This window comes from Ambystoma mexicanum, chromosome 1q (genome assembly GCF_040938575.1).
Source record: "Ambystoma mexicanum isolate Mex_15411 chromosome 1q, UKY_AmexF1_1, whole genome shotgun sequence".
Taxonomy (NCBI): Eukaryota; Metazoa; Chordata; class Amphibia; order Caudata; family Ambystomatidae; genus Ambystoma; species Ambystoma mexicanum.
The window spans coordinates 575,425,730-575,444,689 of NC_090922.1; the positions used below are offsets into that span (position 1 = coordinate 575,425,730).

General features: G+C 45.4%; 1 long non-coding RNA gene across 1 annotated transcript in view; it reads left to right on the forward strand.

Moving 5' to 3' along the window:
* The window catches only part of LOC138532508 (uncharacterized), a 262,327-nt gene that overhangs the window by 158,482 nt on the left and 84,885 nt on the right, over window positions 1-18,960 (forward strand). Inside the window, exon 3 of the long non-coding RNA XR_011284857.1 lies at window positions 7,409-7,576. This is a non-coding gene — a long non-coding RNA (uncharacterized lncRNA). The remainder of the gene's footprint in view (window positions 1-7,408; window positions 7,577-18,960) is intronic.

Below are 18,960 nucleotides of genomic sequence, written 5' to 3' on the forward strand. Positions count from 1 at the left end.
TCGACAAAGATCTCAGATTTATCGTTTTTTCCCCCATTGTAAAAGGGATTTTCTTCTTTGAGAAAATTTTAAAGACCGGTGCCGGAGATGACTTAGGAATATCACTTCTAGATGGTTTTGAGCCTCACATTCCACTGTGCCCGCTATTTCCCCAGAGGGGACAATATCTCTATTGGTTTGAAGGCAAGAGCCCTACAAAGTCTGATTGATTACTACCATAGATGTTTCTGAAATCATGGTACTCAAGTATAGGGTAGTTACGTCATCCGGTAAGGTTAGCTTTTTTTGCCCGCTTCCATCGCAGTTATTTTAGTGGTCAAAGTGGCTAACAACCCGAATTGATCTGACAATTCTATTATCCAAGGCCTCATATACTTTGGCCAAGGACATTAGGGCAGTGTTCATAGCTGACAAAGTGACCTCAATAACAGGAGAGGTCCCCTGCATCATCCCCAAAGATCTACGTGGAGTTCGGCTAACGAAGGAGACTAACTCCGGACATAATATTGGTGAATGCTGCAAATTCAGAGGGGGAGGGCTCAATAATACCTGGGGCTGGGTGTCCACCACAAGAACCTCTTCTACAACCACACTTTAGCAGCCTCTCGCAGCCCAAAACCTCCCTGGCTTGGTTTGTAACATCAACCGTTTTTGTCCCGTGTTTCAGGTGACCAAAACTGGGTCCCCCTACTGATATCAGCAGGGATGTTTGAATGATAACATCTTCACCTCTATAAACCTGAGCACAAATAACTGGGGCGGCCTGTTTATCTTTAAGGGTAACAGCCATTGCATTATCTAAATTGTTTTTTTAAGCCAATTGGGTAGACAAATAATGGACAGTTCCTCTCAAATTCAATCCATGCTCAATTTGTGAGAGTGCCGCCACAATAACAGAATCCGGAATTTCTGAAAAATCAATAAGTAGAGCCTGTGCCCCAGGTGAAGCATCAGAAGAAAAAGGGGGCGGGGCAGCGGACTCTGCAGATTCAACTGCTGCCACCTCCCCATCTGAATTTCATTTAGTCCAAAATCCCCTAATATCAAACGTTAGTGATTGGGCATGCTTACATGCTTTTCGTTGAGAAACCCCTTTGTTTATTTTAGGGACTGGCATGATCTTTGAAGTTTCTATGGCTTTTTGCAAGCGAACATTCTTAGGCACAGCTGTTTTCAACGTATAAGCGTAGGACATAGCAATTGCAAAAGCACAAGGTAGAGTACAACTTAAGAAAATTGTTAGGACACTATTTAAAAAAGGCTACAAAAGGAAAAAACAAAATATATGAACAAATGTACCCCAATAAATAAGGAAGGCAAAAGAATACATTTCAAGAAAAATATAAATGAAAATTCACAATATCCCAGATATTGTGATATCGCCATCAGCCCAACTGCCTAACTGCACTCTATGATGCACTCAGGAGGCGCGCGGGAAACAGCTTGTAAGGAGATTTGGTGGTAAGGGGCGTGGCCAAGTAACGCTCCTAACAAAGTTTAAAAAAGTGACCAAAATAATTTATGAAAAAAGCTAAAAAGAATGAAAATAAAGATGGTACGTTTTTCCAATCCAAACGGTAGCAAATCCATGTAGCAGTGTTTTGTAGATGCCCCTTATAGCGTACCTCATCTCAATGAAAGCAAATTTGTTTGTTTGTTTTGTTTTGTTTTTGTTTATTTATTTGATAATGCGCACCAAGCCCTTGGGCAGCTGTGCGCAGAAAAACAAGAAATCTCGAAACTTAGTTACAGTGCTTGTCCAGATATAGTACATACATATGAATGCAAGGGTGAATTACAATACAGGATACAGTACATTTAAATTGCAGTAGTGGTAATAGGGGGGTGGGGTGCGTCACAGGGTCTTAGACAATATTTATTAAGGAGTGAAGAGATTATGAATCGTTAGAGTGGAGCCATTTGAGGCGTTGAATCTGAATCTGGTGTAAGGTAAAGGGCGTCTGAGGTCAATGGGAAGTGCGTTCCATGCTTGAACAGCTTTAACTGGAAAGCTGGTTCCTCCAACTGTGGTAAGTTTGAATCTAGGGATGAGAAGTAGGAAGGTGTTGGCAGATCTCAAGGGTCGGGAGTTGAGTTTCCTAGTAATTTTTTTTGCTAAGTAAGGGGGTGCTAGAGTGTTGAGACATTTGGAAGTGAGGGATATAGTTTTAAGGAGGATTCTGTCCTTTATTTTTAGCCAGTGGGCTTCCTTCCTAAATTTAGAGATGTGCTCTCTGTGGGGGATGTTCAGAGCTGCTCCTAGAGCGTTGTTTTGCAGCTTTTGAAGTTTGTCCGTAACATACTTGTTGGCTCCTGAGTACAAGGCGTTAGAGTAGTCTAATCTAGACATGATAAGAGCATTGGCTAAGGTGATGCAGCTGGCCTTAGACAGGAATGGTCTGGCAGCACGGATTCATTTGCAGGTGCAGGCAGTGGAGGAGGAGAGGGAGTTAACTTGTTTTTTGAGGTTGAGCGAGGAGTCCAAGTAAAATCCTAGGGTTTTTACCTCTAGCATAACTTTTATAATGTTATTGTCGATGTTAAAGGATGTATAGTTAGGGGTTAGTTTTTTTAGGTGAGAGTCAGATCCGAGGAGCAAGATCTCAGTTTTGTCGTCTTTCAGGCAGAGGCCATGGGATGCCATCCATGCCTGAATGAGGACGTATATTTTGTTCACCAAAGCCAAGTCCTCTTCGTAGTTGCCCGAAAGGGGTATGAGGATCTGGGTGTCATCAGCATAATTAGTGTAAGTGACACCCAGTCTGTCCAACTAGTCAATAGTGGCTTTGTGAAGATGTTATACATAGTGGGTGAGACATAGGATCCCTCTGGGACTCCACATGTTATTTGGATGGGATCGGCACAGGAGGAGGTAGAGAAAATTCTCATTGTCCGGTTAGCTAAGGATGATTGAACCTAAACGATGGCTTCTTCTGTGAAGATGGCAGCGAGTCTTGGGTGGCTGCATAGTACTGCGTGGTCCACCAAGTCAAATGCTGCTGACAAGTCTAACAGTAGTAGCAAGGCAGTTTTGCCAGTGCTCCAGCAGACAGCAAGAGAAGTAAGGTGCCTAACTGCACTCTATGAGAAACCAAATGGTGTCTCACCCGCTAGTCCCCGGAGATCTGTCATCCAGGTGGCCAGGACATGGCCATCGCTTTTGGATCCAGTTCCTGGGGGGGTAGACCAGTGCGGGAGGATCACCTGGATGAGGGGTCTTCGGGGAGTGGGACACCATTTCCCCATCCTATCCGGTAGGATACTTAGTAAACCCCCCGCCCCTTTTCCCAACATGAACACTTTCCCACGCACAGCTCACTGTGAGAGAAAACTGACTAATACCCGAGCCATATACCTGACATGTACCAAGACAATGGTCAGGCAATTACTGATCATTACACACACCTGACTTCCATCACACTCACACATAAAACATAAAAGGCCGAGCACGAAAGCACACTCTAAGCAAGGCAAAACATCTGAGGAAGCAGCAGTTCCAAGATGGCAGTTTAATACAAGGAGAAAGACTGCAAGACCGGAGAGGGTTGCAAGGAAGGAAGTGCCCTTGACCTTTTCAGAGAAAAAATGCTACTTTTACAAGCACTCTAGAACAAGAAATATAAGACCTGGAATTCAAGCTGGAGAGACATGCATTGTGTGTCGGAGGTGCCCAGGGTTCTCCCACGTCTATAGCCAAGGCAGGGAGGAGCGATTGCTGCCGTGGTACTGTGCTTGGCTCTTACAACAAAGCAGCGCCAGTAAAGTCAGCAAAGCCAGTGAGTCAGGGAGACTGATAGCAGACAGGTCTGTTTTAGAACCAAGGGTACAAGTGGCAACATTGTATGGAGAAATCTGAAGAGAACACTGTGTGAAGCGTATGTGATGAGCGACGTGAATATAATTGAACATCAAAGGAGTGACTGAACCTTTGAAGCCAAGATAGATACCATATACAGAGTGTTCCAGCACCATGTGGGTGCTCATTCGAAAGGTCTCTTTTAGGTATCCAACTGACAGGTAGCAAATGTAAATTGTGAATTGTGGAATCGAAGTGGTTCTGCAATGGGTCAAGCTCAACCCTGTGCACATTCGAAAGTCTTTGATAGCTAATAAGAACTGCAGTTAGCCCGAGCCTGGCTGAGGGAGACTAATTCTGTAAGAGAAAGGTTCTGAGCCTGGCCAAGGGGATCCAGCGTGAACCGTGAGTCACCCAAGAAAGAATATTCTCTGAACATTGGAGAAGGGGATCCAAAGTAACGATTGTGGTATAAAAGGGGATCTGAGCCCGACTGAGGGGATCCAGTGTGAAGAGTGAATCACCTGACTTGAGTATTTGTAAGAGGAAATGAACTTTTTGTTTGTTTTGGTGCATCAGGCCCTCTGAATCAAGAGACTTTGATAACTTAAGGGACCTGGGCACAGAAGGCCCTGATGCTGGTAATGGAATTGTGTCCTTGTGCCGAAGAAGGCCAAGAGTGTCCTATGCTCGAGTGAACCGCCTTGTCCCATGCTGAAAACATGGGGTAGGGAGGTCAACGGCCTGAACATCCTGACATATCATTTTTGTGAACACTTCTTTCTTTTTCATAAACACTACCAACACTATTTGTATTTAGAAGTAAGGATTAGAAATAGGTTTTGTTTTTAGTATCGGCCCTTTTATTTTGACGAGACTCCACTAGGACTGCATTATTATTATTTGATGGTCGTAGCTTGCTCCCATCTATAGATTTAGGATTAAATAGGCGTTTATCACACCCTTGTTAAAGTTCAATAAACACCCTTGAACTGTGGTCAAACGGGTCTGTCTTACTATTGATACCGATACCATGGGGGGTCATTACGAGATGGGCGGTAAGGGATCAACAGCGCTGGTAAAGGTTCTGGAGCCGTCAACCCCCTTACCGCCCCATTATGAGTCTGCTCGCGGGATTCTGCTAAGGATGCCTGGTTTTACCAGGTGCCCTTAGCGGGTCCCGCGAGCAGACCAGGGTAATAACAACAGGCCCGTTATTAAACGGGCCCGTTGTTAGCACCCTCCCCATTCCCATTGAGCGCTATGGGGGCTCGAATGGGAATGGGGATGGGTTCCTTGAATGAGGAATTTCCGTGCCCTCTAAGGTCGGAATGGCCCGGTAATTCCTCATTCAAGGAACCCGGACCTTGTACCCAGTAAGGAGGTAGCCATGCCGCTAATAGCAGCATGGTTACCTCCTACCTCGTAATGACCCCCTATGTCTTCCTTACAACTCTCTGATGCACTTCCATGATGCGCGCATATTCAATTAGCCCAGGTTTAGCTCTCTTTTGGCCTTGGCATTGCTGGCATGCCTTAGTTCTTAATACTGGTTTCTCATCGGGTTGTTGGGATCTCCAACAACTCACAAAAGGCACATCACAGCTACTTTTTTTCATTAACCAGCACCTCTGGTTTTCTGATAGTTCAATATTCAAGAGAAGAGCCTCTGTCATGCACACGCAGACAACGCGGCTGACCTGCCGCACGCAATCAGCACCCGAGAGCTCCGGTACCACTTGCAAGTGGGGAATTCACCGGGTAAGTCACTCCCGCTCGGTGTTGGCTGGCCATTAGCTTCTGTGGCTCTCCTGGACCCGGCAAACAGTTTCTGGTTGTTCGCTCTCACCGCCACCACACCAGTTCAGAGCTTCTCAAGCTCCTATGCGACTCAGTCACCAGAGATCCTGCAGTGTCTTCCACCACGCCGAGTTTATGCTACTCAAACTCTGCAAGGGGGGTAAGGAGAGATATCTCTCAGGACCTTCAGAGGTCCCGGCGTCTTCTCTCCCTATTATTCCCGCCTCCACCTACAAACACGGCCCGTACAGCGTACGCTGCTTCTTCTCCAACTACTATCTAGTCCTCACCTGAGGAGGCCATTTAAACCTCCCAGTATCCCTCAGGTGTGGGCCATTTAGGTTAATTAGCTGACCACTACAGTTTTTTTCCCTCTGCATTCCTCTTCCTCGTCCCATTACTGAGGGGATTATGGGACTTTGAGTCCCAAATAGCAAAATCAGGTTTCCTTGTTAGATTTGGACCTCTTTTCCCAACAACCTTAATTAAGGGAATATCATGCGAATCAGTCATCAGACTGGTTGGTAAAGAGGAATATAGGTTTTTAGATTAAATATGGTTAACATTTACAAACCTCCTTCCATTACAAATTTGGGAGTTAGGGGGATTTTTAATATATCCGAGTTCCCTGAATTTGAGAGAGATGTTTATCTATTTTATTCATACAGGGCTTCTGACTACTTCCACCCACACTGTGGTTGTTAACCTGTGCGCCAAAAGTGTTATGGTGGCAACAAAACCATTATATATTGTGTGAGTGGAAAAATGTTTCCTTTAAAAAAAGGCAAATACTGTTTCTCATACCCTGGATTCCACTCATCTCCCTGAGCCGTTTCTCCTCCCATATGATCCTCCTGCAGAGCACTACCTTCATCACAATCTGTAGACAGAATTATTACGGATCACGGCGGGTGATTTTAGGAGCCTCCGAGAACTAGGTACACATCCGCTGCCTGCTAACTATGCCCCAAATAGCAAACGTTTTGACAAGATGGATATATTAGATGTCCCACTTTCTCCCCATTTGACTGGCCAACTAGAAAACTCGAACCTGTTTCCTGTATTGAAGGGAAGTGCTTGCTTGTGGTGTTAAAAACAATAATGCATTTGACTCGTCTAATACTGTGGTCAGCCATAAAAAGTCACTTGTCATTATTTCTACTCAAGACAGCACACCATTTGGTAATCACCAAGAGCCAATTATTACTAACTAGTGGCGAGTGCATGTTTTTTGCCCAGCTGTGGTAACAACTGGTGCAGCAACTCCATCCGATCTATGATTAGGCAGGCAGTCCTTTCAAATACTATTAACGCTGTACTCTTAATGAGAACCAAGGTGTTCAATGGGTTTTCTTTTTCTTCAGGATTGACTTCAGATCTGTTTTTAACATGTTATGTTTCCTCTCTGGGCGGTGGCGTCATTAGTATCTGTTGTGTTAATTCGATCAACCTTGGGAAACTATGGTTCATTCATGCTGCACAGATACGTAATTGGGAACTTTCTGGTTGTACACAGATCTTAGCAATGAGTTCACCTAACTCACTGAGCTATGTTACAGAGCTTAATGCCTAGTACGAACGTTAATGCCTAGTATGAATTTTAATCCATACTGATAACGTCCTGTGAAATATTTATTGTTTTGGTATTTTTGCATTTTTCCTCCACAACCATAAATTCTGTTAAAGAAATTTACCGTTTTGGAACGTTTATGACTGGAGTATACATTTCTAATGAGTTAAAATAATAGTATTTACACAAGACATTGCAAACACCACCAAGTTCTCCGTAATCAACATTTGTTTGTGTTCTAGGGTTTACATGCCATGGAAACTACAGCACTTCCTAATGCTGAGAGTGTTTGTGAAGCTCCAGCAGTACAGATGTATTGCTCATTTCAACAATTGCAGAAACACCTTTTCGAACTGGAAAAGAATATCAAATCAAATGTCATCAAAAAAGTAAGAACGTCTGCAAAGAAGGTGAGTATGTAACATTTAAAAGGTTATTAAAGTTCATGTCTACATCTTTATATCAGTTGTGGTAAGTTGGAGAAACTTCCCATCCTTTTGTAAGAGGGGGCCAAGCCATTGGGGACTGGTCTGGTCTGGCTGGTATCCGATGACCATATCAGAGGGCAGATGCAGTGGAATTCCCTGGGCTCATCCTCCCCTCTGGGGCACAGTATTTTCCCAATTCAGAAAGCTTCATCTCAAACTGAAAAAAGATGAATGAGGCCTATATGTTCCAGCATGTCCTTTTGCCTCCATGCTGAGAGTCCTAACCTGCAAAAAAAGAGCACTCCCAAGTATCGCCAATAAAAACCTTTCAGAAACCTAACGTTTTAAAGGCCATCCCTATTTTAGGAAACAAACATACACCATACGCCGGGCTTCAACACGTCCATCAATTATCCAATCATCTCCATCTTGAAATGTTGATGCAGAACAAATTGATTTAGTGCCCCCATGTTGAAGACCGGATGAAAGAGTAATCCTTCTTGAGAACCCGAGAGAAATTGCTTAAAGAAACGGGGAACTCTGGAGTGCATAGTATAACTGCCCTCTCATGGAACAGTTGTGAGATCTGATGGACCACCATTCTTTGGGCTAGATTGAGGGAGTTGGAGGGGTCGTTCTGGGAAGGCTCCCCCTAGAAAGTTCCTCAACATACCTAGCACCTAAGTATCCCTGGAGACCCACAACTGATTTCTGAAAACATATTGAATCAGTCACCCACCGTAACGTGTGCCAGAGAATACCTACCGTCATATAAAGATGGGCAGATCCTCGACGTCCTCTGCTGCCACCCTGTGGAAAAAAAGGTCTTCTTGTCTCGTGTTTGAGTGAAGGAATCCCGGGACACATCCCAGGAGACCTGCAGGGGTCTGTCACAGGCACATGCAGAGACGTGAGTCCAGCGTGACGTGCGGACCCTGGACTAACTGGCCCGAGTAGGGACCCCGGGCTGAAATAACTTTGTCAGTGAGGTTTGGGCTCTGTTCAGGGTAGTAAATGTAGAATACAAACTTTCCAATCTCTGAGGAAGTCCTCTTTGGAGACTGCTCTGTAAAGGATCTCTGTGCATGTGAGCATCGACTAGACCCACCAGTTTAGGATTAATCTTCAAAAGGATGCTTTGCCGGGAGAATTGCTCAGGGGCAACATGCTTTTCTCTGAAGCAAATCAACGCAGGGCAGCATGGGTTAAAAACGCGGTCTCGTGCTTCTAGGATGTATTCATCTATGAACGGGGATACTCCGGTTTCCCAAGCGCAAGCCCCTGTCCCCATCAGACAGGCCGGCGGCCTTGTTACAAGGACGACACACGGCTGCACTGGCGCACTCACAACACCCTCCACTAAGCATACAACCCACGGCCGAGAATCTACACGTGTGTTGGTCAAAAGCCTATGCACTACGTCTAGGGAGAGGTCCGTTGAGTCACTGTCCTCTGGGCACTCGAGGTCTCGATCGCCACATGACAGGCCCCGACTGTCGAAAGAACAGACATAGTGCGCAAACCCCGTCCCAAATGTCCCTCATCCATTGACGAGACTTCAGATCGATCCATAGCCAAAATTCGACGCTCAGCGTCAAACGGTAAAATCACATACGCAGGAGGAAATAGCCCATCTGGTAGAAAAAACACACCCCAGAAGGCCTAGCTAGTAAAGGCTAGGGAGTCAAAGAAGAGTACTTCTAAGACCCCTCATAAGGAAAGTTCCCATAAGGATAAGTCCCCTCACTCAAGTAGGGACACACAGACAAATGATTCCCTATCTTCAGCCCTAAAAATGAAGGCTGCTCCTTCTATTGTACTACCACCCACTCCTGAAGATCAGGGACTCCCCTTTCAGCCCCTGTCCATTCCTAGCTCTGCCCAGTGGTCAGCTGAGGATATTGATAGAGTCATGAGGAGGATGACCTTCATGGCTAATTTTGATGAGAAAGACCCTGCTTATTTCACAGGTTTACAGTCCACCCCTCCCACAACAGCGGCCTCTGGTTCTCCGATCCCTGCTCAACCCCCCTCAAAGAGGTCTTGCCCCGATAAACTAGAGCAAGACCCCACAGTCATTAACCTATATGACCCTGATTCCGATATAGAGGATCGCTTTGTATCACAGGAGGCTGTAGACCCTTACTACGGGGATGATGATCTGGGCGACCCAGATCCTGACATGTATAACATGGATTCCCCCGTTAACCAGGATCCCCCTGTGACGGTTTCACCCATCGATAACCAGCCACTTCTAAATGAAGTGCTCGTCAAAGCGGCTGAGCATTTCCAAATGGCAACACAGGAACGTCAGCAGGACAAAGATTTCATTGACGAAATTTTGGGGGAGAAGAAGGGTGCGACTCAGTTTATTCCCCTCTTGCGGTCTGTTCAGCGAAAGATAGAACCCTCGCTGGAAACGCCCAACCAAACCTGCCCATCAGACCCTCTATACGTCAGTGGACAGCTGAAACCTGATTCTCTCGTCGCAACAACAAGAAAAAGAGCAGCTACACCCCTAACTTCCTCGGAAGCTCCTCTGGACAAGGAAAGCAAAAAGCTGTATATGATGGGAAGAAAAGTGACCTCTTCAGCTGCTTTTCAAACCAGAATTACTAATAACTCCACTCTTTTAGCAAGTTATAATTGCCATAAATGGGATGAGGTCTCTGCTCTGTTGCCATCAGCCCCTGGTCCCCTCAAGACTCAATTACCATCGTGGCTGCAGAAGGCAGAGCAGCTTCTAGCTGCTTGTTGAAATCTAACCTTGACGCCGCCGACAACTCAGGCAGAATCATCGCAGAGGGAACCATTATGAAGCGTCACGCTTAGTTACGCCATTCCGGCTTCAAGCAGGAGACGCAGGCCACTCGACTCAATATGTCCATTGAGCCCAATGTGCTCTTCGGTAAAGCTGTTGAAGACGCTCTGAAGACAGCTAAAGAAGAATATGAAACTCTGAAATCATTGGGACAACTAACTAACAAGCACATGCGCCAGAGAGGGAACAGTAATTCTTGACGCTCAGGCGGACAAAATTCCCAGAGGGGTTCAAACTACAATCAAAATCTGGGAACAACCTGGGGAAACAATCAAGGCCAGAGAGAGGACAGTGCAGATCCTGCGGTCGGGGGAGGGGCTCCTCCTCTAGAGCTGGTATCCCACCTCAGAAACAGTGACAACCCGCTTCAGGTGCCCTCTCATTCCACTAGGAGGGCGCATTTCCAACTTCACCCAAGCATGGGAGGGAATCACCTCGGACAAATGGGTGATGTTCACCATGGTGGGCCGGTAGTGCATCGAGCTTCTCGAACGACCCCGGAACCATCCCGCATGGCAGAAAACACACTCCAAAGAAGACCAACGCATCCTCCTCGAGGAGATTGCCACACTGCTCGAAAAGGACAGCATAGAAGTCGTCCCGGGCCAACCAGGTAAACAAGGGTATTTGAAGAAAGATCTAACAATGCGCGCAGTATTGGATTTACGCCCTGCAAGCAAATATGTCAAGCCACAAAAGTTCTGCATGAGTACACTACAGGAAGTAATCCCTCTGCCAAAGCGGGGGGACTACATGGCAATACTGGATATGAAAGATGCCTATTTTCACTATTCAATGTTCCCAGCGCACGGAAGATTCTTGCGTTTCAAGATAGCGAACCAGCACTACCAATTCAAAGTGTTGACCTTTGGAATAGCTTCTGCTCTGAGGGTATTCACAAAGGTACTGGCTGTGGTGGCAGCGCACCTGCGCAGGGAAGAAATCCCAGTGTACCCTTACCTGGACAACTGGCTGATTACGGGGGAGACTCCCTGCATTTGAAGGCAGAACATTCAAAGAACTATCATCCTTCTCTTTCAATTGGGCTTCTCTATAAACAAAAAAGAATTAAGCCTAGTGCCGAGCACAACCAAACAGTTCCTAGGAGCTGTCATAAACTCAGAAGAGGGGTTGGTCTTTTCATCAGAGGAAAGAGTCCAAAACATGTTACTGCAAATACCTCATTATCAAGCCGGCCGCCAGATAAGCGTACGCAAAGCTATGCATTTTCTAGGCATGATGGCATCTTGCATTTACCTGGTACCTCACGCGCAACTGCGCATGTGCCCCATGCAGGAGTGGTTGGCGAAACAGTGGTCTCAGGCAAGCGGTCAGTTGGACGATCTAGTGGTCGTTTCGCCAACACTAGCACAAAACCTTCGCTGGTGGACAAGAGAAAATCTGCTAAAGGGAAAACCCTTCCACAATCCAGAAGTGCAGGCGATTGTGACGACAGACGCCTCATTCGCTGGGTGGGGGGCTCATTACCTTCATCACACAGCACAAGGTCTGTGGACTCACGCTACAGTGCAGAACCACATCAATCTGCTAGAACTACTGGCAGTGTTCAAGGCCCTTTAGGCATTTCAAATACACCTAGAAAACTACTTGGTGCAAGTCCTCACCGACAGCACTACAGTGATGTTTTATATCAACAAACAGGGGGGACACGTTCTCCAAATCTGTCCAGGCTAGCGCAACGAATTTGGAAATGGGCACTCAAACGGAGGATATTCCTATCGTCACAACACGTTCCAGGAGAACTCAACTCCCTGGCAGATTTATAGAGCAGAGATGCCCTACCAGAGGAACACGAATGACGACTAAACACAGAGGTCGTAGAACACCTCTTCTCTCTATGTGGTTTCCCCACAAAAGACTTGTTCGCTACTAGCCATAACAGTCAATGCCCAGACTTCATGTCCAGGTTCCTGCAGCCAGGCTTCAAGGGGAACGCCCTATGGATGAACTGGTCAGGGAAATTTGCTTACGCTTTTCCCCCAACTCCTCTCATGAACAAGTTGGTGAACAAGATCCACAAGGAACAAGTGACGCTCCTCCTAGTTGCTCCTATGTGGGCAAGACAACCATGGTACCCACATCTGCGCAAACTGGCATTGTACAATCCCATCAAGCTCCCGTACTTCACCAATCGACTCACTCCGCCCGGGGGGTTAACAGTGCACCCTCAGCCTCACTCCATGAACATGGCAGTATGGCTCCTGAAGTCATAGAGTTCGGACATCTCAACCGCACGAAAACCTAACACTAGACACTGTTATTTCGCCAAGTGGAAAAGATGTGTAATTTGGTGGCAGACTAAACAAATAAACCCCGCAGAATGTACCCTAAGCCACATTCTAAGTTATATGCTCCACCTACTAGACTCGGGGTTAGAATTCAACTCTGTTAAGGTCCTCCTGGTGGCCTTGTCGGCGTACACTACCTCCCACAATAGGGTATTGTGGTGGAAAGAGACAGTAATCAAGGCTTTCATGGAGGGAGTAAAGAGACTCCACCCTCCAATTTAAAACCCGCCACCAGGTTGGCATCTCAATGTAGTACTCGCTAAGCTCATGGGACCCCCTTTCAAGCCTATGCACAAGTCGTAAACACCTGACTTACAAGGCTGCCTTCTTAGTGGCTATTACTTCCATAAGAAGAGTTAGTGAATTGCAAGCATTGTCAGTGCAGGATCCTTTCTTTGTCATACACAAGGATCAACTGGTTTTATGTACTCATCCTAGGTTCTCCCCTAAGTTCATCTCAAGATTTCATATAAACCAGTCTATTGAGCTACCGGCTTTCTTCCAGAACCCCACTAACTCAGCTGAGGTTAAACTCCATACACTAGATGCAAGTAGGGCAGTCCTTTACAGACTAACTGTTTGTCAACATAGCCCCGGGCAGAGAAGGGGATCACATTTCCAAAAATGCCATCTCCAGATGGATAATCAGGTGCATGCAACTGTGCTATTGCCTGTCAGAAAAGACACTGCCTTTCACCCCAAGAGCTCACTCCACAAGGAGTACGGGTGCTACTTTGGCTTTTATTGCAAATGTCCCCTTAGACAGCATTTGCAGAGCAGCTACGTGGAGCTCAGTACACACTTTCACTCAGCACTACTGAATTGACACTCATTCCAAGACTGATACACAAGTGGGACAAGCAGTTCAAAGACATCTGTTCGCCCATGAACCTTCTTAAAACCCACCACCTTCTCCTAACACTGCTTGCTAATCTATGCACAGCATGTGATCTAAGCAGATTCCACAAGCCTCAGAAGGGATACATTAATCACTGTAATTGTATTTCTGATGCTTCTATCTACTTAGATTCACATGCGCCCACCTTCATCCCCTCAGAGAGCTGGCGCATTGATGCTTATGAGCGTATCTGATACAAATCTGCTTGGAAACACCTGTACTCAGGCTACACTTCATGCTACCTCATGTCAGAAAAATAACAATCTCAGGGACCTCGATGCGTGAAGGACCATGGATACAGCGGACGTCACACTAGGGATAGTATTACTGGCACGCCCTGTCGACGTCCCTTTTCGAATTTCGAAAACAACAACTGTAATACTCTGCAGCTTCCACTAGATGTCGGTCTATGCACAGCATGTGAATCTAAGCAGATACAAGCATCAGAAATACGATTACGGTGAGTAATGTATCATATATATATATATATATATTTGTTTTTAAGCAAAAAAACTCTTGATGTCACGGTGCTCAAGCCTACTCTTAGCAGGTGTGCTCTCGGTTGTCCACAAGACTGGCCAAAATAGAATATAGAACACGCGTGTTCTCCTCTCAGTATTGTTTGCAAGCGGTTAAACCGACACAAACGAGTGAACACAAAATTACGAGAGCACTTGTTCTTTGTAAGGTGCAAAAAACTTTAATCTTATCTTCTCATAAAATCTGCATATAAAATATGTTATTTAAACGAACCAACAAGGTCTTACTGAACAGCTTGTTACAGTTCTGCCGTGTCAAATCAAGCAACAATTACAACGTAATAAAACAACGGCAAGATCAGTAACAGCTAGTGTTGTGGAAGCCTCCACATCGGAAGTAGAATCCTCAGACCTGAACTTGGGTCTACTAAAATAAATGTTTTAGAGGAGTTCAAACTGTTGCAGTTAGAGAGCAGAAAGAACAGTAAACCAAGAGGAAGGCCACCTGGAGGAGGAAGAGGAGCCGGCACAAAGAAGACCAGACAGGGACAAAAGTGTGGGAAATGGCTTCCCCTGGGGGCGAACCCCTCGTTCTGGGAGTGGAGAAAGTGACAAAGGAAAGGCTGCAAGACTCAGAACTAAAAGCCTAAGTATTTAACATATCGGAAAGAATAATTACAGAGACAGAGCAACAGGTTCTTGAGCTTGGCCTTTCTTTTTCTCCCACTCAAAACTTTGACTTCACCCAAACCCGTATTGATCGTTTCAGATTTTTGGCAAAGGTAAAATTAACAATGTTCTTCCTTACCAAGGTTAGTAGTGGCTGCCCTCCAGCAACGGCCTCTCCCATAAAGCCCAGTTGTGGAAGGTCTAATCTGAGGGAGATGAAGTAACATTGTCAGATATGAATAATGAACAAATCTTGATTAGGTTCAAAATTCTTACAGATTTTACAGAAGATAGTGGGTTAAGAAACAAATCCACTTTCAACTCACAAATACTGCCTAACAACATAGAAGTATTTGAAGAGTGTGTTATTTAAGATTTGCAGAACTTAAAAGAAAAAACAGACTATAAGAACTTCAATTTGAATATTGAACAAAAGAACGCACTTCTCAATTTGAAAAATGACACTTCTGTAGTTATCAGACAGGCAGACAAGGGAGGAGGAGTTGTTGTTTGGGCAAGAACTAAATACCGGGAAGAAGCAAATAGACAACTTAATGATATTGCATGTTATGAACAAATATCCAATGATGTCATTGCAAGTACGAAAGCAGCATTAGATGATATCATCCATTCATTCAAAATTAGAAATTTGTTGGAACCTGAGGAAGTGTCTTACATGACCAAAGACTTCCCTATTACACCTATTCTCTATTTCATCGCTAGGATGCATAAATGCATTGTTACACCGCCAGGGAGACCAATAGTTTCTTCGAGAGGTTCTTTGTTGGAAAATGTCTCAAAATATTTAGATATTTTTCTTCAACCGTTTGTGAAAGATCTTAACTCTTATGTTGGGGGTAATACAGACCTGCTGGGCAAAGTACAGGCAATAGAATGGGAACCAGAATACATCGTGATCACAATGGATGTAGTATTTCTATACACTTCAATACTGATTCAAAAAGGCCTCACAGCATGTGAATACTTTTTGAATTTCAAGATACATAAACTTTAAACAACAAAATGCGGTCATAATTACACTCCTTGAATTTTGTCTAGAACACAATTTATTCTTGTTTGAAGACAAATTATATAGACAAAATTGTGGGACTGCAATGGGGTCCTGCATAGCACCCACATATGCTAATCTGTACATTGGATGGTGGAAACAGGAGCATGCATGGTCAGATCAGTTTGAGTATCTGGGACAAATTGTCTCTTGGTATAGATATATTGATGATCTGTTCCTAATTTGGAAAGGGACTGAAGAATCACTTGTGAAGTACATCTCACTTCTCAATAACAATTAATTGAATTTGAAATTGACTTCTCTAGTAGGCCTAACCGAGTTGTATTTTTAGATGTAGAATTGTTTATACTGAACAAGATATGTAGTAAACTACACAGGAAAACTAAAGCAAAGTTGGTAAAAGATCTGAGATCACCTAGCATGTTGAAGCCAGTTATTCAACATACCAATTGGCTAGGCAATGTGACAAAGAAAACGTTTTGACAAGTGTTGACATCGAACAGAAGACCATGGTAGAATATCGGAATCATATATATATCACACCCTTTTCTGTCAAATGTTCTTTGGGAGTCCCGGGCTCCAGAGGCGTCGGCACCGGGGTGACACATGCCCCTACTCATGAGAGCCACACTGTTGGTTTTCCCCCCTCCCCCAACTGGGGTTTTACACTTTGTAATTGGAGGGTGAGTTGTTTCCTGGCTACTTGAATGACTACAGCAACCAGAATTCCTTGAGGCCATTACTGGTAGTAACCATCAACACCTGAACAAACACCTGAACAGACTGCCTCCCTGATGATTGCAAGAGACAAGAAAGCGCGCTACGAGGAGAACATCAACTGGACTGTGGAAAGGTACACCTAGGTGGGACTCAGAGTGTGCCCCTCACACCCTTTTCTGTCAAATGTTCTTTGGGAGTCCCGGGCTCCAGAGGCGGCAGCACCGGGGTGACACATGCCCCTACTCAGGAGAGCCACACTGTTGGTTTTCCCCCCTCCCCCAACTGGGGTTTTACACTTTGTAATTGGAGGGTGAGTTGTTTCCTGGCTACTGGAATGACTACAGCAACCAGAATTCCCTGAGGCCATCACTGGTAGTAACCATCAACACCTGAACAAACACCTGAACAGACTGCCTCCCTGATGATTGCAAGAGGCAAGAAAGCGCGCTAGGGGAGAACATCAACTGGACTGTGGAAAGGTACACCTAGCTGGGACTCAGAGTGCGCCCCTCACACCCTTTTCTGTCAAATGTTCTTTGGAAGTCCCGGCTCCAGAGGCGGCAGCACCGGGGTGACACGTGCCCCTACTCAGGAGAGCCACACTGTTGGTTTTCCCCCCTCCCCCAACTGGGGTTTTACACTTTGTAATTGGAGGGTGAGTTGTTTCCTGGCTACTTGAATGACTACAGCAACCAGAATTCCCTGAGGCCATCACTGGTAGTAACCATCAACACCTGAACACACACCTGAACAGACTGCCTCCCTGATGATTGCAAGAGGCAAGAAAGCGCGCTAGGGGAGAACATCAACTGGACTGTGGAAAGGTACACCTAGCTGGGACTCAGAGTGCGCTCCTCACACCCTTTTCTGTCAAATGTTCTTTGGGAGTCCCGGGCTCCAGAGGCGGCGGCACCGGGGTGACACATGCCCCTACTCAGGAGAGCCACACTGTTGGTTTTCCCCCTCCCCCAACTGGGGTTTTACACTTTGTAATGGGAGGGTGAGTTGTTTCCTGGCTACTTGAATGACTACAGCAACCAGAATTCCCTGAGGCCATCACTGGTAGTAACCATCAACACCTGAACAAACACCTGAACAGACTGCCTCCCTGATGATTGCAAGAGTCAAGAAAGCGCGCTAGGAGGAGAACATCAACTGGACAGTGGAAAGGTACATTATCGAGCCATTCTTCACAAAGATAAAAACTATCCTCTGGCAGTGCACTTTGCAGATAAACATAACAATGATGCGACTCTCCTAAAATATTATGCATTAGCACATGTTCCCGAATTGATAAGAAAGGGCAATAGAGAATGAAGACTCTGCAAGTTGGAATCTAAACTAATCATTGAATTCAATACAAGAAAACCATTTGGACATAACTCGGATGAAGAGTTGGCTATCCACCTATTAGATGATTGACTTGTTATGGTATAGGCACTATAGGCACTCTAATGCTAGCCCAAGAGCTTTCATCTAATTAATCAAATGGCTGTGTGTGTTTTTTTTACCTGTTAATTTACCTTCTTTTTTACCTTTTCATACACTGTACAAGATTGAATTGATATATTATTAAAATCCATAAAGGTAAAACTGAAGGCATAGAAAATGTGGTATTTATCATAAGAGGTGTTAAGCTACTAACACTTTGGATACTGTTGCACTGTATCCCACTAGGACAAGAAGATAGAAAATGGCGTTTACACAGAGCACTTCAGATACATTAGCACTTTAGCCCACTTGGGCAAGTTAGAAGAAATTGTGGTATTTATTATAAGGCATGTTAAGCACTTAACACTTTGAATACTGTTGCATTTTAGCCCTGTAGGGCAATATGATATATTAGTACCGGCGAGGGCGCAATCAGAATGAAAGAGCTATTCTGATTGGCTCTTGCTGAGTCACTACCAGGCCGGGAATCCCTCTGTCGGGATTCCACGGCCTTTGTCCCCATTGGGGGGGCGTGGCAGCCCCTCAGCCAATGAGGATGCTCGAAGCGGGGCCAGCCCCGCTCCGATCCTCCCCACGGCTGAGAGGCTACATTCGCCCCCCGCCGGGGACAGATGTAAGGCTTTTTTTTTCCTCCCACCTCCCTCCCCACCCCACTTACCTTCTATGCCTTGGTCCCCGGCGGAGGACGATGGCAGCCTCCTGCCATGTGGAGACTCGGAGTGGGGCCATCCCCGCTCCGGGCCATCCCCCGCCTGGGACTCAGGTACTTTTTCCTTTTTTTTCTCTTCCCCACCCTTCCGCCCTCGCTTCCGCCCTCCCGACCGCACTTACCTTCTTTTTTTTTTTTTTTTTTTGGGAGCAGAAGTGCTGGAAATGCTTCTGTTTCCAGCGTGTCCGGTCTCGATGGCTACCATGGAAAGGGAAAATGGACTCCGTTTTCCCTTTCCCGGTGGCCATTTTCTTTATCTTTTTCTTTTTATTTTGAAAT